This window comes from Meleagris gallopavo, chromosome 14 (assembly GCF_000146605.3).
Source record: "Meleagris gallopavo isolate NT-WF06-2002-E0010 breed Aviagen turkey brand Nicholas breeding stock chromosome 14, Turkey_5.1, whole genome shotgun sequence".
NCBI classification, from domain to species: Eukaryota; Metazoa; Chordata; class Aves; order Galliformes; family Phasianidae; genus Meleagris; species Meleagris gallopavo.
In genome coordinates, this window is record NC_015024.2 from 10,928,340 (window position 1) to 10,951,368 (window position 23,029).

At 46.9% G+C, this 23,029-nt stretch overlaps 1 protein-coding gene across 1 annotated transcript in view; it reads left to right on the forward strand.

Annotated features, from left to right (window-relative positions):
• Positions 1–2,132: 2,132 nt before the first annotated feature.
• PLXNB1 (plexin B1) overlaps positions 2,133–23,029 on the forward strand; it is a 63,135-nt gene continuing 42,238 nt past the window's right edge. Inside the window, 2 exon segments of the mRNA XM_010718573.3 lie at positions 2,133–2,408; positions 12,848–12,909. The gene's annotated coding sequence lies outside the window, so the exon portion shown is untranslated.

Consider the following 23,029-nt stretch of genomic DNA (forward strand, 5'->3'; position numbering starts at 1 on the left):
TCAAGCTTAAGGTTTCTACACATGCGTGCATCCAAAATGATTTTTGTTTTGAACACTTCCCATAGCTCTCCTGTCTTGAGCCGTATTGCTCTTTGTGTAGGTGAAATCGCTGCTCTGTGTTGGGTCATGCAAAGAGCCAGAGGGCACAGGTCTGTGCTCTGCTCCTGGAGAACGTGTGCTCTTGGTATCAGAATTGTTTGAGTCAGAAGGAATCCTTAAAGGCCATCTGGTCCAATCCCCCGTAATGAACAGGGACACTACAGTTCCATCAGGTGCTCATCCAGCCTGACCTTGGGTATCTGCAAGGACAGGGCAGCCACCGCTCTGCACAACCTGTGCCAGTGCCTCTGTGATCCTGCTGCTGCTTACCAGTGGCTGCCCCACACCCTGCATGGCACCGCGAGGAGTCCTGGGCTGCAGTCCCTGTGCAGTGCCAGCCTCTGGGAGCAGCTGGCTGAGCAAGCAGAGGAGGAAGTGCTCCCAATAGTGCTCCCCAAGTGCTGTGCTCGGATGTGCATCCTTGGGACAGGAATTTGAGATGCAGAAAGGAGCCAGGATGTCAGAGATGCACTTGTATCTACTGGCCCAGACCTCATCAGAAGTCACGTTAGCACTGAAGGTGTAGTGTTTTGGATAGCTTGGGCTTAACAGCCTTGAAGCTACTTGTTAACACTTTCAGCTTTGATTTGAGCCTGATTGTATTGCGTGTTCCCCCTGGAAGTGCTGGAGAAAGCAGATCTGTGGATTACCATGCAGGAAGTTTTCATGTCAGGGGGTCTGGTAACTTCTGGCATCGCCTCTCTGCTGCCTTCCCCACCCCAGAGCCCTGAGCTCCTCTCACCCATAGCCAACAGATGGCTGTGCTGGAGAACTGAAGCACAGAAGCAGCTCTGGGCTTCTGAATGCCACTGTCAATGTTTTGATCTCCATTTGCATGCTGTTCGGCTTCCCGCATGCAGATCGCAGCCCATTACTGATTGATTCTGCCCAACAGAATGGTAAAACAGGCGTGCGGCGGAATTAATTGCATGGGAGCGATGCGTGCCGCTGTGGGAAACAGAGAAGTAGGAACTGGAGGCTCTGTTTATTTGCCAGCTCTTGTTTGCTAATTTACCATTCCAAGAGAAGTTGCTGAGATGAACTGTGGAAATGTTGAATAGAGGGGGAGACTAATTGTGAGTTTCTATTCTGACCCTTAGCTGGGGTGCATCCCGGCTTGCATTTTGTGTCAACCTGAGACTGTTAAGAGAGATTCAAAGCAAAGACCATGAGGACTTCTGGCTTTTGTCCTCCACATGGGTGCAGCTTTCTTATGGCTCCAGCTGAGTTGTGTTTTCATTGCTGGGCTTCCCAGCTGAGCTGAAGTCTCTGAATTAAGGCTTTAAAGAGTAGAAAGCATAGGCAAACTGGTAGCCACATTGCAAGCCCGTGTTGTTGCAGAGCCAACCGCTGAAATGCACCCCCAGCATCCTGCAGCACGGACCACCTAGAGCCCCAGCTCTCGCAGTAGATTAATGAATGCCAAACTCATTAGCTACAGACAAATAACATCTGAATAGAGGTTACCTTTTAGATAATGATGATGGTGAGTTTCCTCCTGGGGGGTTGCGTGTGCTGTTAATGTACAATTTGGTACTGATGATTTTTACCACCCATTGACCTATAGGCAGATCTGTCTTCTGTTCATCTCCAAGCTGGTCTTCTGCGTGTGAGAGATGTTGTCCCTTTGGTGTGTTTTGGGCAGGAGGTTTGGAAGCTCAGGTGGTGGAAGGAGCATTGACCTTCTGACAGCTGCGAGGAAAAAAAATTATTACAGAACTGCAGTTTCTTCGAAATGAAAACTCACTGTGTACATGAGTTAATTCCCTTTGTTTTTTGTGGGATGTAAAGGTCACTTTGTCTGTATCTAAACTATGACAAAATCGATAGTCTAATCAATTTCTAAAGTAGATTTAGTCTAAATGACTTCTGTTGTGTGCTGTGAGCTTTGATGTGTGAACGTGTCCCAAAAAGCCACTAGAACAGTCAATGCAGAGCATCACGGCAAATAGCCTCACAGAATTTGCAGGAGAGTTTTCAGTCCCATTCACTGTGTCCACAGGGCTTTTTTCCCCTGCCCAGTCCCAGCACGGCTTCCTCCTGCTGTTCCCACTGAAAGAATGGATCCCTGAGAGCAACAAAAGCAGTCACGCAGTTCACTTGAGCAGTCATGCATAAAGATGGGCAGACTTTCTGCTGTGAAAACCAAAGGGCAGCCTCCCCTGCCACCAGTTTTCCATGGGTTCTGAGGAGGATGCTGAGGATCTTGCACAGGAGGACGGTGTCCCTAGCGTGCACTGGATGCTGCTGTTCCCCTGGGCTGGGGCTGTCACAGCAGCCATTAAGTGTAGTGCTCTGCAAATAAAAAGGTAAGGTGCAATGATAGCAGCCACACAGCCAGCTCAGAGTTGCTTTATTTTGAGAGACGTGAAGGGTTTGATACATGTGTCTGTTTTCTACTGGAACAGCAGTAGCAAGAGCTCTAGTCCTCATGGCATGGGGTGCATGGCTGACGTGCAGAAAAAGCATTAATCCTTTGTGCAGTTATCTTGAATAACTCTGATCTCTGGTGAGATTTACGAGGGATAGTTATTGTTTTAAATGTACACTGAGGGTTCAGTTCATTGTTGGAGCAACTGGAAAGAGCCAGGTTAGAACACGGCAGCAGGTGGCTGCATCCATGTGATGTGCTTCTTCGGGACTTGGGCTTGGAGCTGTGCAGCGGTGTAAATAATTCATCTGTGCCAACATCAACAGCATGCCTCGTGATTATTAAAAAAAAAAAAAAAAAAAGGCTGATGCCTCTGAAATCGTGGGTTCCAGGGGATGTGTCAGAAAGTGAAATATTTATAGCAGTTGTCCTCAGAGTCAGCGCTGCGCTCTGTGTTGTTCAGGACTTGTCAGGTTTCCAGAAATTAAAGTAACTGCTAGCATTGGTCCAGCAGACAGTGTGATTGCAAATCCAAAACCATGGCTGGAAGTGACAGGTCTGTTGGGATTTTCTTGCTTGAAAAGCCTGAATAGTATGCACGTCTTGGGCAGAATGGGAATGGGGCAGATGAGTAGTAAAGGTTTCCTTAGAGCTTCGGTAGAAATGCTTCAGTGGAGTCTGAGAAAGCTCCCTGCACTCAGATAACTGACTATTAGCTGACTGATTTAATCTTTGCAATCTGTGATTTCTGCAGCTGCCTCCATTATTCTGCAAAATGGGTTCAGTGAAGGAAAGGCCATTTGATGCAGGCGAATATAGATGTCTGTGTGTGCCGGTGATGCTGTTTGCTGCCCAGCTGGGTTCACCAAAGCAGTGGCTCTGGTGGTGATGTGGGTTTGGGGGAATGGCAGTAAAATTGTTATGTAGGGAATAAAGAAGTCCAAAGCTATTTGGGAGCCAAAGAAAGGTGCCTCGTGGCAGCTGACCTGACAAGACTGACCTGTTGATTGTCAAAACCTATGCAGAGGTGACTTGGTTAAAGCACACACATAATTGACTCTGAGGAACTTCTCTGCTGGATTAAGGAGAAAAAATTAATGGCTCAAGGCAGAAGGCAAATAAGAAATTAGACTGACCTTATTGCCAGAAAGAATGATGGAGCCATCGGAGTAAACTATTAGGATGTGCACTTCTGTTTTGGCCTCCAAACATCTCTGGCCTAGTTGCACAGAATTGCTCAGAGGGTTTTGCGGCAGTGTAAGCAGAACAGTGCAATGGTGTAAGTGCTTTCTGCAGGAGGTTAGGGTGGTCTCACACTGAATTACATAGCTCAGACTAGTCCTACTGCAATTGGTTTCAGTTGTTCTGTGCTTCAGAAGTAACCTCAAGCTTGATGCAGCTATTGTTCCTCTCCCCTCTTTTAACTCCCAAACTTTGTGTCCAAATGTTTTATGTGGTGGGGTCGTTGCACCCTAGGTGGGAAGAATCTTCTTCACGACAGTGAAGAATCTTCTTCAGGAACATTAACTTGATGCTTGCACTTCAGGGTTACATCCTCTTGATGCTTCTCATGCTATTTCTTACACTGTTACTGCTCCCTTTATCTTTCTATTCTTGCTTTACTTAAACTTTCTACAAAAGTAGAGTTTTTTATTAAGCATGTGGTATATAAACCACTGTCTAAAATGAGGAGCGGTGTTAAATTCCAACTGCTTTTAAGGAATTTCAGTCCGTTTCATTAATCTCCTGTATTCAGTGCTGAAAATCCCATAGAAGAAAATATGATAAACTTCAGTTTAACCCATGATTGTCTCAGAATAACTTGTGATTGTTTGCAGGCTCATGGCTAATTTACAGTTCTGTAAAGCTGGTTAAATCATTGAGGTCACACAGCCTGAATGCTTGGGTGATGCAGGGCAGTGGATTTCCCTCAGTTTATGCCAACATCTAAGCTGAAACCGGATATTAAGTGTTGTGTGTGATGGGTGTTCTGGGGACGTGGTGGGCGTGGGTTGATAGTTGGACTGGATTATCTTAGAGCTCTTCTCCAACCTTAATAATTAGTGATAGAGGACTTGCCATACTGAGTGCGTTCTAAGACACCTCCAAGAAAAGTAGTTTGGAAAACAGACCTGAAGTCCATCCATCCATTCCAGGGACCTGCAATTGGCAAATCATTAACTTTGTTCTGAATAGGTTAAATAATGTGGCACACATTCTGTTTGGCTTCTGATTGACTGTGTAATGGCCAACATCAGCAGTCTGTCGTGCACTGGAGTGCGAAGTCTGCTAATTAATGCACTGGCAACATGAAATCAATGTTTGCACTGAAGAAATTTGCTTCTTGGGGCCATATGGTGGCTGGGAATATTAGGATTGTGTTGTGACTCTGTGGTCATTCATGTATGATGCCTGGAGCTCTGGTGTTCCCCCAGACATGTAGCCAGGCTTGGGGCCGAATGTGCTGCTTCAGAGAACCTGGTAACTGGTAGGCCAAAATCTGCACAAGGCCCAGAGCAGCAGACGGGCTTGCTATCTCTCTTGCCCCACTATGATAGCTTTGTTTCAGTAAATGAGATTTATTTGTAAGATATTGATAGGTTTTTGCCAGTTTAAGAGCATTTGGTGCAGTCAGCTCTTTGCTTTTCTTCTGCTGTCTCAGCCCTGCCTTGGCTACTCCTTTCCTTTACTCGCCAAAAGCAACAAAAAAAGAGGTATTAAAGCAGCCCATCTAGTTGTTCTCGTGCAATCTAGCAACTCTGAGTGCTGGAAGTTGGCCTCCTCCTGCTGTATGTCTGGTAACACTAGCCTCTGTTGTTTCCTTGTGCTGCTTTTGAAAAATACTGTTTTGGTTTCTCTGTGAGAGAGATGGTTGGTCTGTAAGTGTATGCCAACCCACCTCATTATTCTTTTTGAAAATCCTTCATCGGATCTTTTCTGTTATATGGTTTAAAAGGGGAGAAAAAAACTCAATTCCCTTACCTCTGGAAACAGCAGTGTCCTTGTTCTGCTGAGCTGACTGCTGGCCACACCAATCGGTGCCATTTCCTTTGTCTTCGTTTACCTTAGAGTTCAGCTATAAGTTGTTTCAGGCTGGGCTATTTCTGCTCTGTATCTTTTGTACGATCTGTTACATCAATATCCTGAATGCTGAAGGAACTGCTCTTTAACAGAAACAACCTGGTCTTAAACTACCAAGCATGGCAGGAGCGAGATGGTTGTTGCCCTCCAAGTGAAGCTCTGCGTGTTTGCTCTCATAAAACACTTTGGCTAGAGCATCCCCATGCAGAAGAATGTGTAGGTCAGGGCCAGAACCATGGCCATCTTCTGCCTCCAAGCTGGCATTTGTCAGCCACATGCCTTCTGCTTTCCACCTTTCCCCGATCCTCCTCAGCCCTGTGCTCCCCAGGGGCTCTGCAGCCCTGTTAGCTTTAAGTGGGAGGCATTCGCCTTCCCTGCAGAACCTCCACTGCCAGCTAAACCCGGAGCAGCCACGTGGATTTATGAAGGCATAGCATGCCTCAGGAGTGCCCCTCTGAAGGAGCTGGGAGTGATGGAAGAGATCCTGCCTGATGTGGCATGTAGCATTCTCGTTTCTTTTCACAGAGACACAAAGCAGGAATTCCCCGAAGCAAGGTAAGAAAAACAGCTCTCTCAGCTGACTCAGAATGAGAATGAGTTAGGCTGCCTGGCACGGAATCAAGGAGGTGGGTGATAGACAGAATTACAAGAGTGCAATTTGAAGTGAGTTTTTGGTGGGAGATGACATTAAATTGCAGGAGCAGAGGGTTGTGTGCTTTTGGTTAGTGCTAAGAGCTGGCATTCCTGAGTTACTGACTGGGGCTCTTTTCTGCGCCTTGGCTGTGGGCCATTCGAATGCTTTGCACTTGAAAGAAGAAAAGTTTCAATCTCTTTGGGTTTGCAGACTTCTCAGTGTTTTCAAATAGAGATATGCCAATGGATTTGTTTTTCTAATTACCTTTAATTACATTTGTAGACAACTAAAGTTGACAAACTACAAATTTAAAAAAGTCACCAACGCAAGTGGCGAGCTCCGTGGAATACCTTCACCTCTCTGTGATCCCTTCCAGCCATCTGAGCACAGCCTGCATTTTCCTTTCTTGTCTGGCGCACGCACACAGGCGTGTCTGAACTTTTTCTTTGATTTCTTGCAGATCTGAAACCAATCCCTCAGAAACTGCTGGGTGTTTGCACAGGGCAGGGTGGGTGGCTGGGCACTGGGGCTGACCAAGTGCTCGGTAGGTGCAGAGCAGGCTGCGTTTATGGGGCTTTGGTGCTGGGAAGGAATTTCCTTTCCTGGCTTAGGTAGAAAGAGTGTCCAACGTACAGCTTTCTTCCTTTGCTTTAGCATTCTTTGAGGTTGTTTCCTATTTTACAAATGCATCTTTTGAGAACTGCCAGGAAAATGTCTCTCTCAAATGGAAATGGAAATTTCTGAGCTCAGAGGGATGAAAACCTTTGGGTCTGAGCTCACCGAGTGAAAAGAGGATTACCAACCAGCCATTCTTTGGCGTGCAAAGCAGTGGAGCAAAGTCTGCAGAGGCTCTCCGAAAGTTATTGGCTTTCCTCAGGAAGGGAACTTGTGAACAGAATTAAATGAGCTCAATCCCGTCCCATTCCCTATTGCAAGTGGAGAGAGCAGTGGCAACTTTTAATTTGGTAGGTGCTCAAACAAAATGGGAGACTTTTCAAAGCAGGTATCTTGGAAACCCGTGAAGAGCCAGTGTTTCTGGAGATAAGAGAATTAATGGTTTTGGGGCTGTGTCTTGACCTAACAGAACACAGGGTAAGGGAGGCAGTGCTGCTTTTCCCAGAGCTATTTGAAGAGTTCTGAAAGGAGGATGGGCTGCTGGAGCAGATGCAGATGGCACGTTTTCTTTGGAGGGTGTAAAGCATGCCAACGTATAAACTGCATCTAAACAGAAAGACGTGAGACAAGGCCTGCACATCTCTTTCCTCCTAATTACTGCAGCTCAGCTGCCGCTGTCTCTTACATATCTGAAAAGTGATAATGACACTGTCTTGAATGGCAAAGCAATAGTAGGGAGACTCCCTTTTTTATTTGCTAAGCTGTTCTCTAGAACATAGAAGTTATTCAAGAATATCCTGGGTTGTCCTAGGACGTGTTACCTTTTCAAGAAGCTGGAAGACTTCTCCTCAGTGTTCCATGAGAAATGGTGCCTGAGATTATTGGCAGCGGTTCCTTTGGGTGCCAACTCCAGAAACAAGGCTTTCAGATCTCATAACTCGCAGCACCTAAAGAGGGAAGAGATGGTCAGTTTGGATATGAGCTCCTCTTGGAGAAACAGGGACTTCAGGGAGGTGAGGATAATGCTGTGGTTGTGATTGCATTGCAGTGGTGAAGAAAGCTTGGAGGCAACCATGGCTCCCAGAGGGTCCCTGGGGGACAGTTCTGGATTGGGTGTCTGTCTCTGAAATCTCATCCAGTTGTGGTCTCTGGCAATTCTGCTGGTTAGCTATTAACTTGTTCGATATCCCCTCACCCCTGGCCCTGCCCTGTTTCACTGTATTCCTGTAAAGCTGGTTTAAGAAGCAGCTTTGTCCAAGTGTCTCTCCTGTCTCTCCTCATGCTCTGTCAGTCCCAGGAGAACGTGCTGGCACTGGTGCCTTTGCAGTCTGGATTCCTTTGTCCTTTTGGCTCTGTCCCTTCCCCTCTGAGCAGCCCCTGGGGAGCCCCATCTTAGGGCAGGATGTGGGGTGACTCTTGGCTGGGAAACTGAGCAGCGGGGGAAAGGCAAAACTGTGCTGAATAGCCCTGCTTTTTTTAGCTGAAAGGAGAATGTCCTCCTTCATACGCAGGCTCTTCCTGCTCATGCCCATGCATAGCCCCTTCCTGCTCACCACGTACGGCTTTCTCTCGCTGCCTCGGGGCGGCATTCAGGTTGGAGCAGATCAGAAAGAGCAAATGGCATTAAGAGAGCTTTCTGCAGTGGTGTTTGCTTTCTTTCTGCAGAGGACTCTGCTTTTTACGTGCTCAGCTGCCTACTCCTGTTTCCCCTTGTAGGATGTTTCTTAGAACATCTTGTAACTGTGTTGGGCCGTACAGCTCTTCCATTCCCTCCTGCAGCAGCCAGCTCCCTTGGCATTTTCACAGGGAGGGAATAAAAGTGGAAGCAGTAGGATGCCTGTCCGTTTGTATCAGCCTGGGAAATGGTAGATTTCTCTCCAGAACCCTTTGCCTCAGGCACATTGCCAGAAGGCATCTAGATGCTGTTCTTCAAACACATGCAGTTCCGAAGCCAGAAGTGCAGGAAGCTCATGAACTGCCATCAGCTGAAGGCCGGACAGTGTGACCTCCTGCCTCCTGAAAATCGCTGAGCTGAAGAGCTGTGACTCCCGGATGCTCAGGAGATGTGAGCAGGCTGCAGTCCTGGCTGCGCTGCGGGAGGGTCTGCTCAGAGGTGGATCTCATCTGTATTTGTAAATGTGGGACTTAGGGATGAGGTTTATTGGGCAATGTTGGCGGTAGGTAGATGGTTGGGCTAGATGAACATAGAGGTTTTTTTCCAACCTTAGTGATTTTATGATTCTACTGTAGGAATTTATCCAAAATCTGAGTCAGAAGAATTAGAATTTGCCTAAATGTTTTGGCAAGGAAGTGATTGCCTTCTTTGCGGACCTTGTGCGCAGGTTTCCTTTCTTCAGAGCATGAGGAATGTAAGGCAAATTTGAGTTTGGAGCTGAAAGGCATGTTTTTAGCAGAGGCATTGGGATGGACTCCAGCCCTTTGGTGCTCCGAAACAACAGAAGCGATGGGCTCTTGGAGCCAGCAGCCCAGTCCCAGCTCTGGTTCGGCCTTCCACAAGTGACCTCTGTCCCTGGATGGGAGCATAAAGAGCCTCAGTGAGCTCAGGCTGAGCTGGGCTTCTGCCTGTCTGCTCTGGGGAGAGAGTAACCTCAGTGTTCCTGGCCCCTGGCTGCTCTGAGACTGCTCGCTTGGTTTAGCTGCCAAAAAAAGACATCTGAAAAGCATACATTGCTCTCCTGTGTCCTGACTTCTGTAAAATACAGGTTACAGTTCATTCCCGTGTATGGTGCTGGGTAATTTTGCAGAAGAGAGAATGGCACTGCTGCAGCTATCTGCACAGCGCAGCACAGTGAGGTCTTGGTTGTGCTCGGGCTCCGGAGTGCTATTCTGGGCGTTATTAACTGGATTATGTTACACGTAGGGCTCTGATGGCACAGAGCCGCTCTCAGGATGTTAACTGTTTCTATTAAGCTTTGTGTTTAGAGCTCTATGTGGCAGAGGGTGATGCTTGCTGAGCGTTCCCACAGCTCAGTGGTCTGTGTGTCTGTAGGGCACGGGAGGGTTTGCGTTTGGCTTGCACACTTGCTGACTTGTGGATGCTGTGTGCATTAATGGCTTTGGTGTAGCAGTTGTGTAGCTGCAGGTGCTGTAGCAAGAGGCTTTATGTACAGAAGTGCAACAGAAACCTTACAACGTGCCAGCAGTGTGTCATGAGGGATAAAGCCAGATGTAGTGTGTTGTTGGACAGAGTGCCTCGTAAGATGCCATCGAATATGGGTTCTTGTGATTCCTGATAGCCCCTGAATGAGCATTGCTGAGATTTGGTTTTGTTTAGGATGAAAGCAGCTGTGTAGATAACAAAGGGCCTTCCTGGATCTGTGCGGTTTTTGTTGTTTTGCTTGTCTGCTTTCAGAGGGAAGACGGATATCCCGCTTTCATGGAAACAAAACCAAAACCCAAACAATCACAAAGGAAACCCTCTGATAGGTTTGGTGACCCAAGCAAACTTGATGCCTAATTAGTGAGAAACCTAATGGTTTTCCTGGTGGGATCCACGCATCAGAAGTGTTCACCACCAGAAGTGTTTGCCATCAGAAGTGCAGAGAGAGGTCAGAGATGATGGTGTGCAGGCTGGTCCTGACAGCAGCACTCTGCCAGCAGAGCTGTGCTGAGCTTGGGGCACAGGTGGCCATGCAGCAGAGCTGTGGCACTGGTACAGGAGTTGTGGTTGTGCCAGTGGGAGAACACTTCTGGTCCCGAGGTGTGGGTGTGCGTGCTTCTGCTGCTTTGTGTTAAAAATGGAGGGTGAACTCCGACACGGGGAGGCAGTTTGCATGGTCGAAGTCATTAAAACAGGAGGGAGTGCTGGTGGGGGGTGGAGGAGGTAGAGTCAGATGGGGCTGCGAAGGGGCAGCAGTGGGAATCAGTACCAAAAATGAATTTTGCATGAGTGGGGCGTGAAAGGGTAAATAGTCCTTCAGATCAGGTTCTGTTCCTGAGCCCTTCTCCACAATTTCCTACAACGTAAACACCAGATCTCCAAGCGTGACAGTGCTGGGGGTGAGCTCCCACCCAGCCACTGGGCTCCTACTGGGGAGCTGCTGTGTTGGGAGACCCCTCAGCCCCCAGCGTGGCTCTTGGAAGGCAGCAGGGCTGGGGTCCTGGGGCAGAAGGTAGGAGGAGGGCTGGGCCTGCTCTGCTCCCCCTGCCCCCGGGTGCCAGGGAGTGACAGCTTGTGGGCAGGCAGCCAAGCTGGGAAAGGAGGAGTGTGTGAGGCCTTCGGCTTTCTCATGCTTTATCAGGCTGCAAAGAATAGCTCGATATTCAGCCGGCGTTGGTGCGGGTCAGGAGAATGGAAATAGGATCTTAACTCCTGACACGCCGGGGGAAGGCCTGACTGCCAGAGTGAGGGCTGCTTCCCGAGGCTTTCTGTGCACCGAGAGCCTTTCTGAGCTGTGCCCTCGGCTCACCCGTGTCACAGGGGACACCCCCAGCAGGGACACGTTGGCTGGGGGCAGCGGGCCAGGGACGGACCCGGTGCTGATGGAGCTGGCAGAGTGCTGCACGTTGGCACACAGGGAGTTAAGTGCTGCCAGTGGCTGAGGGTGAGCCCACCTCGGGGTGCCGAGCTCCATTCCCACGGCTGAGGCTGGGGGAGGGCTCCTGGGGGCTGGGAAGCATCACCAGGCTCCTGCGGGCCTGTGTGGGGCTGGGAGAGAGTTGAGCCGCCAGGCAAGGACTGCTGCGTTGTCACCACTCGGCCGTGTCCCCTGGGTGAGACCCTCCTGCGAGCAGATGGAGGTGGCCTGTGGGCAGACACCCTGCCAAGGTGTCTGAGAGAAAGGAGAGCAGGGTTAGAGCACCCGTTCAGCCCCTGGAAATGCTCTGAAGCCCGAGGCAGTCGGTGTGAGTGGAACCCAGCGGCAGCATCAAGGAGAGATGAGCCCCAGGCTCAGGGTTTAACTCTGCTGGGCTGTGCTCGTGGTGTGGCCAGAGGTTGGGTTTTAGTCTGTGCCGGGCTGACTGGCCTTGCTCCCACCCCGGATCCTCTCTGGAGAAGACGAATTGCTGCGGTCCTCATACAGGCTGTGCTGGCACCAGTATCTGGAGGGCAGAAGCTCTAGGAAGTGTCTGTAAGATGAAAGCTTGATTTTTTTTTTTTTTAATTTATTTTTTTCTGTGCATGGCCACAGGAGTCAGCAGCTAGCAGTGAGACAATACATACACTGTTAACACCAAAACATGTAGAGATTCCCCTTCTGAATCTCACCGATGGTTAACACCAGCACCCAAACACCACTGTTAGGCAGCAGTCCTTATTCAGCTGCCTGCACAGAGCCGAGCTTTGCAGCATGCTGCAGCTCTGCGCTCTGTCCTTTCCCCCCAGCAGCAGGGTTGTGGCTGACGCATGCTCTTGGTGCAGGGAAGCACAAAGAGCAGCTTGGGGCTGTAGCAATAGCTTGGGACCCAGGTGCAGTGAGAATGCACCAGCTCCTGCGGGGACGGAGGGTGTGTTCCTATTGTGCGTGCTCCTGTTGGTTCTGTCAAGCTTCCCCTCATTATTCCTGCCTTGAGCTGTCTCAGCCCCAAGGCAAAGCGTCCAGAAGGCTCTGTAGGCTTTGCCCTTGAGAGGCGTACGGTCCTTGGAGAATGGCTGTTCAAGAGAAGCATGGCAGTGGGCTGAATTGAGGCTGTTTCAGGCTGCACAGCTCTGAGCTAATCTCCCAGAGGCAGAGACATTACTCACCAATCAGGAATGTGTCTGTATTTTTCCTAATGAGAACAAAACATTTTATCCCTGTTCATTAGCGAGAAGTTAGGGTGTACTGTTGCCATGCCAACAGACTCCTCTCCCCTGCAGACACACTGGGGGTGTCCTCCGTGCCGTGGTTGGAAGGGTGAACGGGAAGGCTCGTTCTGGCGAGAAAAAGATCCCATTGTTTTCCCAGGGCCGCCTGGACTTTGTGCAGCTGGCCAGCCCTTGCCTCCTCAGGGGGAAGGGAGCCACTGCAGGAGTCAAGTGCAACAGAGGTTTAATTTATTGGAAAAAGAGTCTTTACACTTCATGTTATGTTGTTTTTTTCCAGCTTGAAGCATACTCTTCAATAAGAGAAATGAAGGTGTCTCAACGTTCCCAAGAGTCCAGATGGTAAGCAAAACGCGCCGGGGGTCAGCACTGGGACACCCATGGACTGCTGCAGCCCGCTGGGCTCCTCTGTGTTCCTCATTGGCCCTTTGTGCAGCCACTGTCGTACCAGGCGGCTCCTTGCTGCTGCTGTGTAATGAATAAGTTCACCTGATGGGCATCACCACCTGTGGTTAGTGGGCAAGTGGGTTTACCAGGCACGTGGTCCCCTGGAGAGAGCGAGTGGCAGCATGTGAGAATGCACACTTCTTCCTATTACGTACGGAGCTCCTACCAAGGACAGAGGATGTCTCAGAAGATGTCATCTGTAGGGCTCTGGTGTAAAGAGAATTATTAACTCCAAAGGTTGCCTGCCCATTTTCTTATCGTTGTCTTGGTTCTGCATCCCTCCTCCTGAGCTCCTGTCTCTTTCCCAGCGGACCGTTGGGATGTGTGGACTGCAGCAATGTGTACATAGGGCTGCTGTACACCTCCTGCTAGTCCTCTGCAGCTCTGGTGCTACAATTCCACCCCTACTGCAATGTAAAGTAACTTGCAAATTAGAATTCTCTGTAATGAGCTTAATCTGCAGAAAGAAACAAACAAGTGTGCCACTTTCTGATGATGCTCTGTGGCCAGAAGCGGGCTGGTGAGTGTGACTAAATCTGAAGACAGCCTGCTGGAGCAGGGTGATGTGCATATCTGGCTGTCAGTCACTTTGCAGCACAGTGAGGTGCTTTGTGCTGGCTGAGCTCGGTGGTGTTGACAGCTACAGACCCTTGAAGAAATGTCTCCTGAAACTGGAGTTCTCCTTTCAGACTGCATGCTGTTCCAACTGCCTAGCTGTGACTCCTATTCCCATTCACCTGGCAAAGCACTCTGAGTGAAAGTGTGGAATTCGAATACTGGAATTTGAATATCAAATGGAGGGTGGTACAGCAGAGATCCCAGACTGAATGAGCTGCTGGAGATCTGCAGATCTGCATGAACTTCTGGTTGGGGGGTGAAACCCTGGCACCTGGACACTAGCTGCTGGCTTAGATGAGTCACTGACTATTGCACTGAAGAGATGAGTATCACTTGAGAGCACGGGAGCGGGAGCCCTTCATCAGAAAGTATTTTGCTTGTTGGACTTGCAGCTGTAGCAGCAGGAGGGTTCCATAAAAACAAAAGCAGTGAACAAAGCCAGACAGCATCCTCTAGCCCAGGCTTCTGTGTGTGTGCAGCTCGTTTGATTCCAGTTTGGTAGTGGAGCTAGATTAAAGTCTTGAATGTTAAAGAGCAGGCTTTATGAAAACCTCTTTTGATCTGGAGTCTCTGTGAATAAATCTTGAGCTCATGTAGCACATGGACAGGGATTGGTGAGTCGAGTTTCCTCAGCTTTTTGCTGGCTCTGGGTGGTTCAAGTAAAACCACTAAATCACAGCTGTTTGAAATAGGAAAGGAGTAGTAAGTACTTGAGATGATTTGAATTCAGTCTTTTCTGAGTCTGTGCTTTTAGGGTACTTAAAATTAAAAGACCATAGAGAGGACTGCATGCTGCATATATGCGATTGTATTCTTTGAGGTAGCCAGCTGATTCTGTCCAGACCCTACTAAACAGTGCCCCAGCAAAACTGCACTGGAAGAAATGGTTTTTAGTCCATTTAAGTGCAGAAGATCATGGCTGAACAAACTAACTTCTGGAATGTGAGTTACGGTTATTATCCAAGTCGCGCTCTGCTTCATTCTTGTGCAGCACGAGTAGCAACTCGGTGTTACCTAGGAGAGCGCTGTTTGTTCCCTCCTCTCCTTTGTAAACAGCATAGGGGGTGATTGCTGCCCTATTTTGTGTCCCACCTTTTTTCTTTTTCCTTTAGATTAAGGATAAACATACAACTGCTGTGCTGTGGGCAGAGCTAGAACCAAGAACGTTTGCTTTTGGGGCAGGGGGCATGTTTTTCCCCATGAGGAAACTGTGATGTTGCATTTTGGCTGTAGGCATTCCCTTCTCATTGCTTCCCATGCCTGGCAAGCAGTTGTGTACGCTGTGCTCTGCAAAGTGCTCAGAATAGTGATATTTTGGGTATTTCTAGGACACGTACTTCATCTGTGATATAAAACCTCTGTATAACTACCTCAGACTCCTTGTTTAGTTCACAATGTGACGTTTCAGTGAAAGACAGATCCAGATAGTTTTATGGTCTTGCATCTTGTTGTCTCATAGTTCTGTTTCTGAGATGTCCACTGCACGCTGAGCTGCTCTTCACAAGACATGCAGGCTCTATTCATTTGATTATTAATCCTTGTAATAACAAGGTTTTTGTTTCAAAAGTGTTGAGCTTCTCTGAGTATAAAAATAACGCGGGTGTACGTATACCACGGTGGGATGAAGGACAAAATTCCAAATATGTTCCTACATTTTGCTTCTAAAAGCAGGTGATACCTATACCATGACTGTGTGAGAATAAACACTTTCTGTTATGTTTCAGTGCAATTTTTGTGCAACGTCCAGGGCTGGAATGGTTTGATGTCACCAAAGATGCAGGCAGCACTGCCATACTGTGTTCTAGAAGCTCAGCTGGTAGGGAGAGCCAAGTCCTTTACCCATCGGGTGCTGCAGAAGAGATGAGAATAGTTAGGTTCTGCTTTGTTAGAGGAGCATTTGAGTTCTGTGTGCTGTTTGGTACCAATCGCCTTGGAGGGTTCTCCCCTTTGGTTGGAACCAGTTGTGGGTTCTTTGGGATGTGTACTGGTCCTTCTAGCCCTTAGTAGCCTTAATTGTGAGGTAGGCTTATATTAAAAAAAATAAAAAATAAAAATAAAAATGTTGTCAGCACTAAGCATTGTAATGTTAAATAATTCACTGGCTGTCTTTTGAATTGTTTGGTTTTAATGACCTCACCTATTTTTCTCTAATTCTAGAAACACTTCTACATTCCTGTAACTTAAAAAGGCTTGTTTGACTCCTAACAGTGAAACTGGTGAAAGGCAGAAAAGCCAGATATTTCAGCCTGACAGGAAGGGTTGGGTTGCTTGGTAAGAGACATGTATATGGAGAGTGAGTTCTTATATCTGATAATCAAGAATGTAGGAAGCAATTAGGATGGATTGCTGCATTTGTAAAAAAATCACAAAGGATTTTTCAGGAGTTGTGATTTAAAAACAGTGTCCAAACCCAGATATGTTAGTGTGATTGTAGAAGAACAAGGTCTGGTAAGGATAATGTAATTTTATGTAGCATCAGAAAATAACTAAATACTGTGCCTGTAGTCAAGGGAAAAAATAATGCATTGAAATATTCATAAAGAAGATGTAATAGAATAAAGATGGCAAACAACCATTAGTACAAGGGATAGCCTTCGTTAGGATAGGTGAGATGAAGTATAAGGATGTCATTTGTACTTTCAAAGTACTAATGCAGAGAGAATTTTTGACAAATGCATGCTGTTCTGGAGGAGGAAGTTCATAGAATCATAGAATGGCCTGGGTTGAAAAGGACCACAATGATCATCCAGTTTCAACCCCCCCTGCTATGTGCAGGGTCGCCAACCACCAGACCAGGCTGCCCGGAGTCGCATCCAGCCTGGCCTTGAATGCCAGAAGATGCAGTTGAATGCTGCATTAGATGAGCAGCAGCTATTTTTTGCCTCCTCTGTGAATATTGGAGAAGCATAAGCATTGAATGGTGTAGTGGGCTTAAAAACAAATAAAGACTCAGTCCTTGATGTGTGTGGGTAGCCTGGGAAGCTCCCTGCCACAGGATGTTGTGAATGCCAAACATCTGTGTGTATTTGAGGGCACAGGGCAGTTCCACAGAAGAAGGAGCTATTGAAGGTTCCTAAATGCATGGAACTCACCTCTGTCCCAAGAAGTTCCCGAGCTGCACATCACTGCAACCAAGGAGAGTGTTCAGGGAGGCAAAGTGCTGCTGTGTGCTTACTTCATTCTTACAGCTTCAGGCCATCACCGGAGCTGGAACAACTGCAATCTGGTTTGTCAGAACTGGGAAGGGGGAGAGAAATAAAAATAAAACTTGTAAAAACAGAAACCAGCACAGCTTGTGGCTCGAGTTTCTGCTGTGCTGCTGGTGATGTGCTGCGTGCACCTCTGCCTTGCTGAAGGCATTGCCTGTGAGATATTAAAGCCTGCAGACTGTTGACTTGGGTTTGGAGAGTATATACTGGGAAACTTGCAGCTGGGGAGAGTGGTGTGAAGGTGCCCATTCTAAGCAAGGAAGCTGACATTTTCCCTTCCTCTTTGATGTGTGCTGTTCCTTGCTGCTCTAAGATACTGCATGTTTTCCTGTTACAGAGACTGTCTTACTGCTGATAGCCTGAATCTTCTTGGTGTGGATTTCCCCTCTTTAAATAGTGTTTCTTGCTTGGTAGTGTGCTGTAACTTAATTTGAACTAAAATGAGTGATATGGAGATCTTTAAATAATTCAATCTCTTTTCCAAATGCTTTCAAACTCACATAGGCCATGGCGATTTTAGGTTCAGACTTTTTAGAAGTTCTCGAAAAACTGATCTTATTTTAGGACTTGTCTAAACATTTAAAAATGACAGGGCTCAATTCTAAGTGCTTCACCTTTGCAAGTCTGGCCTTGCACTTGGTTTTAAACGCTTACCCAAATCTGCAGAGAATGCAGTGCAGGATGAGATGTTTCTTTGAACGTTTCCTTTTCTTTTCAGCAGGATGAGAGCTATGCCAGCCTCACCGTCCTTTTGTCCGTAGGCTCTCTACTGTTGGATATTGTCCCATTTTTCTCTTCTTTGCTGAGAAACTTTGCTCTTGTGATCCTTGGGGAACAGCTATGGAAGGCTGACTGGTAGCAGAATATACAGTTTACATCTTTGGAGCTCTTAAGACTCAAAGCTCAGCTCGTATATTTGGTGAGATTGGAACCTGTTTGCAAAGATGCAGGAACCAACGTGCCTATGTCCCATGTTCTGTAGCAAAAGTCACTCCATGGGCTGGCAGAGAAGTCGTGTGCTCAGATTTCCATTGTGTGTTAGAAACACGCTTTAAGTTGTGGTTAGCCCTAAGTGGTCAGGCAGTTGGACTTGATGTTCTTTGCAGGTCCCTTCCAACTGAACTATTCAATAATGCAATTTCCAGTTCATAATGATGCACATGTTAAAGAAAGCGACATTATCTTAGATCTTTTTAATTCTTTAAGTGTTTCTTTTTGTTCTTTAACAAAAAATTGTTTGCATTTATTTGCAAATATTTTTCATTTTCTTGATGTGTCTTTTGCTGGACTACATTAAGTTCTGCTCCCTTTTTGTAGACTATTACATTATGACCATGACACGTTGCGTCTAAACTCACTGCTGTTCCTAACAAACTACTGTAAATCTGGTTTTCCTGTTTTCTGGGTGCTTTAGCCCAGGGGTCACCCTGGCAAGATAGCACTCTCTTGAAATGCCGACAGTCAGCCAGTTATACTGGCTGCAGTGCCTGCTCGTAGGAGTTTGCATTTCCAGACTAGTGTTGCAGTTTATGCAACAGACTTGTTAGTGCATCTCTGTGTCCCTAGGGTGAAGATCTGGGTTTCCCTGAAAGGCAGAGGGAAGAGCCAGTCAGTCCTGTCCAGCTAGTGGGTGTCAGACTGCTCAGGTAGGTGGATTGCAAACCAGATGGAGAACAGTCTCAACCAAAAAGTCTTTAAAATTCATGGCTGCCTTGAAGAGGTAACCGGTTCTGAACCACAGAGCTCCTAGGACAGCACCAAAAAGCCTTTTTCAGCCCTGAACAGGACTGCTTACTAGAGAAAGTTACGATGTCTTCGATTTGAATGCAGATAAGAACAGAAACTCACATTACAAAGCCATGGTGGGTGAATTTTGTCTTGTAATTAAAATTCCTTGTTCTGGATAAGGTATGAGGACCTGTCTGTGTGACTACATGTTAACAAAGTGACTGCAGGACTCTTGCTCCAGATGGCTTATTTCTCCACGTACCGAATCCTGCAGCATCCTGGCCTTCTGCTTCTTTTGCCACTCAGTTTTCTTATTGCACGCTTTCACTCCTCTGGCCTCTAGACCCAAAGAAGTATGGAGGAAAAGCATTGACTGATGGCCCATGGACTGCAGTAGTCCTACCTCTATATGCTGTCTGGTGCTCTGAATTTTATTGCTGAAATGAGAACTTCCACGTCTGGACAATGGCTGGGGTGTAGGGCTGTGATGGTAGGGCAGAAGAGCACATTGCATCACTGCTGCTAGCCTTTAGCCTTCTGGTTCCTTAACCACAGACACCTTGTGAGCTCTACAGTTCATGTACCAATGCTCTGTCTTGGGCTAAGTTAGGGAATGCTGGATAGCAAAGATCTCAGTCTGTAGGAAGATAGTTGCTTGGGGCTGTTGAGACTGGTGTGAAGTTGATCTTGGCTTTCAAGTCTGCATCTTGTTCACTCTTCTGCAGTGGAAGCCTGGGAACTCCTGTGTTTTCTACACTTTATGAGCAACTTGGGAAGTTCCTCAGGCTTTTTGAACTGCTTGGTGCTCTGCTTTCTGATTTTGGCTGTACGGAACCTTTGGTATTGAGTTGTGAAGATGGCAGAAAACATCCAGCTCAGATTGTTATCTAGCAGACCTGTGTAACCTAATTACCAGAATATTGAGCCGAACAGTTCATGCTGACTGCTGATAGTCTCCCAAGCTTAAGTACTAATTTATGGAAGATTAATTGATCAAAGCTTCACTTCTGATAAAATGAGTTGAGTAATACGAGATAGAATGTAACCAGCTTGGTTTGAAGGCAAACCACAAGCAGATTGTGGTGATGATGTGGAATTCTGTTGATTTCACTGTCTCTTCTGGGTGGAAGGAGATAAATGCGACTCGTGCGGTTGCATTGCATTAAATTTATTTGCATATTACTGACTGTATTCATGGCTGTAGCCAGAACTGCTGACGCTGTTGGAGTGATGGGGGAAGACAGTCAAACTGCTGTCAGGCTGTGTGCTCTCTGCAGAGTTACTGGAGAGAGCAGAAGAATGAATCTTATTTGAAATGAAGGAAAACTCCATGGAGAAGAATTCATTCCTCCCTGCCTTGAGTACATTAGCTCTTCATAAAGCTGTTGTAGTACTGAACAATTTGAAGACTCCCGAGGTGCTGAGCTATGCTGCTCTGTGTTTTCAGAGTGAAAAGGTTAATTTGAAGCAGGCTGCATTACGTAAGGACTCTGATTTGCCTCTTGACAAGGGGATGGTGGACTTCGGGATGCAGTCCTTGTGTGCTTGCTTGTGGGCTGTAACGCTGCTAGCAGGAGCTCCTGGTGCAGTAGGGCCCTCTGGTCTCTCTTCCACCCTGCGGTCTTGCAGGGCTGCTGCTGGCATAGAGACTGTGGTTTTCTCTTGCGGTGTAAGTGTGGAGCCAGCATCATTTCACGGGGATGAAATCAAGGCAAGATGCTGTGTGAAATGTAATGAAGAACAGTGAAGCCTACCTGTGTTGGGTACTTGGAGCTACCTGCCGGCCCAACAAGGCAGCGGACAGGAAAAACTCTCTTAGCTGTCCATTCCCAATTTCTCCAGAGTTCTTGGGCTGAAGTAGATTGGAAGCTGCCACTGCTTATGCAGGAAGCACGAGGGACGTGCTGGAGAGCTGCTACACTTTATCACTGTGTGTTGTCCTTCTGGAGATGGTTACCCATTGGCTCTACTGAAGGCACCACAGATCCCCCACAGGAAGGAAGCAGGTTTGAAGGGCATTTGAAGTTCCTTTCCTCCCTTGCAAGGTTATCCCAAGATAAGACCCCTGGCTGTATGCAGGAGAGCGTGGCTCTCGCCATGGGGTGTGGGGGGTCCCGGTGTTGGCCCCTGGCAGGCACGTGCTGTGTGGAGATGTTGTGAAATAACTGATGCAGCTAATGCAGGACTCCAGCTTCCCTAGCAGCCCTGCGGAGCCGAAGCTGAGAGCAGGAGGGATTTTGGCTGGGGCTGGGAGAGGTGCCCCTAATGACAGGGCAGGCGGTGTGGTGGGAAGGCGTGCCTTCCTGGAGGTGGAGGCCGGTAACACATGAATCACGCCTGTTTGAAGTAGTGATGAAATCCCCGACGAAGGATTTCTGTAATACCTAGCCAAACAGTCTGGTGCTTCAGTTTCCTTTCTCTCTGGGCAGAACGGATGGTCCTGACCTACTTTTCCCAATAGCAGTTCTGTTAAACACTACCCAGCACTATATGTACACCATTTGTGTTCTCTTCGTTGTTCGCTCGGCTGCTGAGCAAGAAGTTTCCATCAGGCGTGTAGCAAACGGGAGAGCTGGTCTGGGATGGGGCTGCTTGTGCTTTAAATCCACAGCTGTGCCACTGCTATGCAGCACAGCTTGGACCTCTGCTTGGGGCTCCCAGGCTGCAGAGGGGGATGCTCTGCTTTGCTGCTGTGTTGTGCGTTAGCTTTGTGCGGCGCTGCCAGGATTCAGCTAGATGGTATCTAAATGCTAATAAGACAGATAATGCCTTGAGAAATAGTCGATGAGGTTAGGCTTCCAGCTTCCTAAATATGCGATTAAGAAGGGCTAAAGTTACATTCCTAATATTTAAAAGTAAATAAAATCTATAAATGTACCATTAAAATAAGAAGTTTAAATATAACTGTCCTCCTGAGGCAAATTGCAGAGCGCTGTCTAGCTCAGTATCCTGTCTTTGACAATAGCCAGAAGCAGATGCTTAATGAGTACTGTAAGAGATGGGGCATGTGCGATGTGATTTATTTATTTTCTCTTCTCCTCCTCTCCATTTGATGCTCCCAGCTTATGGCCATCACCAGCTTAGGGCCCTCCTTGGCTTGGAGCTGAATCTGATTATCAGATCCCGACTACGTTCATTTTTATAACCCCTTTTAACTTGTTTTTGTTTCTAGTCTCCATGACACACATGACCACAGCAGTGAGCTCTACAATTTAATTGTGTGCTTAAAACGTTATATAAAATATTTTTACATCCAGTGAAAGTTACCCTTGAACTGACTTGGAAAAGTTTAGAAATGACGTTTAACTTTGTCAGTGCTCTTGTTTTTCTGCACTGATAGAAGTGGTCATTAGTTATTCCACATTTCACATCCTAATTCCATTTGTTGTGTCTCAGATCTCTCGCGTTTTCCCTATCTTGTCCTGATTGTTCTTTGTCCATCTGAGGTCCTGCTTTGCTCAGTCTCTCCTTATATGGAAGCTGTCCCGTGCTTTTGATCATCTTTGTTGTCCTTTTTGTCATTCAGTCTCCTTTTTCAGTTGTGGGAAGCAGAACTGCCTGGAGCATTTGACAACAAAATGGTGATGTGTTTTCTTTCCTCATCACGCCGAAGGCTGTATATCCCTTTTTTGCTTGATGCTAAATGCTGATCTGACATACCAAGTTTCCAAAGTTTTCATGAGTGATAACAGCTAATTTGGGTCCTCGTATGCTTATGTAATTAGGATATTTTGTGTTATTCTTGGTATTAATTGGCATACAAGATACTGTGTAGTTACTTAGGAGTGCATGAGTTCTGTAACTTTTTGCAGTCTCCTCTGTATTTAATTGTGCTGAATAATTTTATTCTCAGTAAGCTCTGCCAGTTCCAGGCCTATTCCACTTTGTAGATCATCTTATGAATACACTGAACAGCACAGGTTGCAGAATGAATTCTTGGCAGATCTCTCTGATAACCTTCCTCCCTTGGGAAACTCTTCCACTTATGATTTCCTGTCTTTTAACTACTTATTAAATCATGATAGGGACTGTAATTCCACAAAAGCTTATCTTTTCTTTTTCCAAGAGCCTTAGCTGACAGTTCTTTCAAAGTCAGTTTAGTTCATATTAAACAGATTAAAAGCTGTCTCTTGGATCTCAATTAACTGGAAATTGGAAATATGCTCTTGGAATTTCCTGGGTACTACAAGGCTTTCTCTCTGCTCCAATATTACCCTATATTTCAATGATTCTCTGCCTGAAGTTCTGTAAATGAGCTTACTTCTGCATGATGATAGATTTAGATTTGCCTGGATTTGTATAAAAATGGTAGGTTTGCTCAGCAGGCTGGATCAGATGGGTAACTTTAAGTGAGCTCTGCTCTCCCAGAGGATTCTGTCACAGCTAAATTAAGCTTATCTGGGCTTCCTGGAACTCTCTACACATTGGGACCTAGAGAACTGGAGAACTGACTTTTTTTT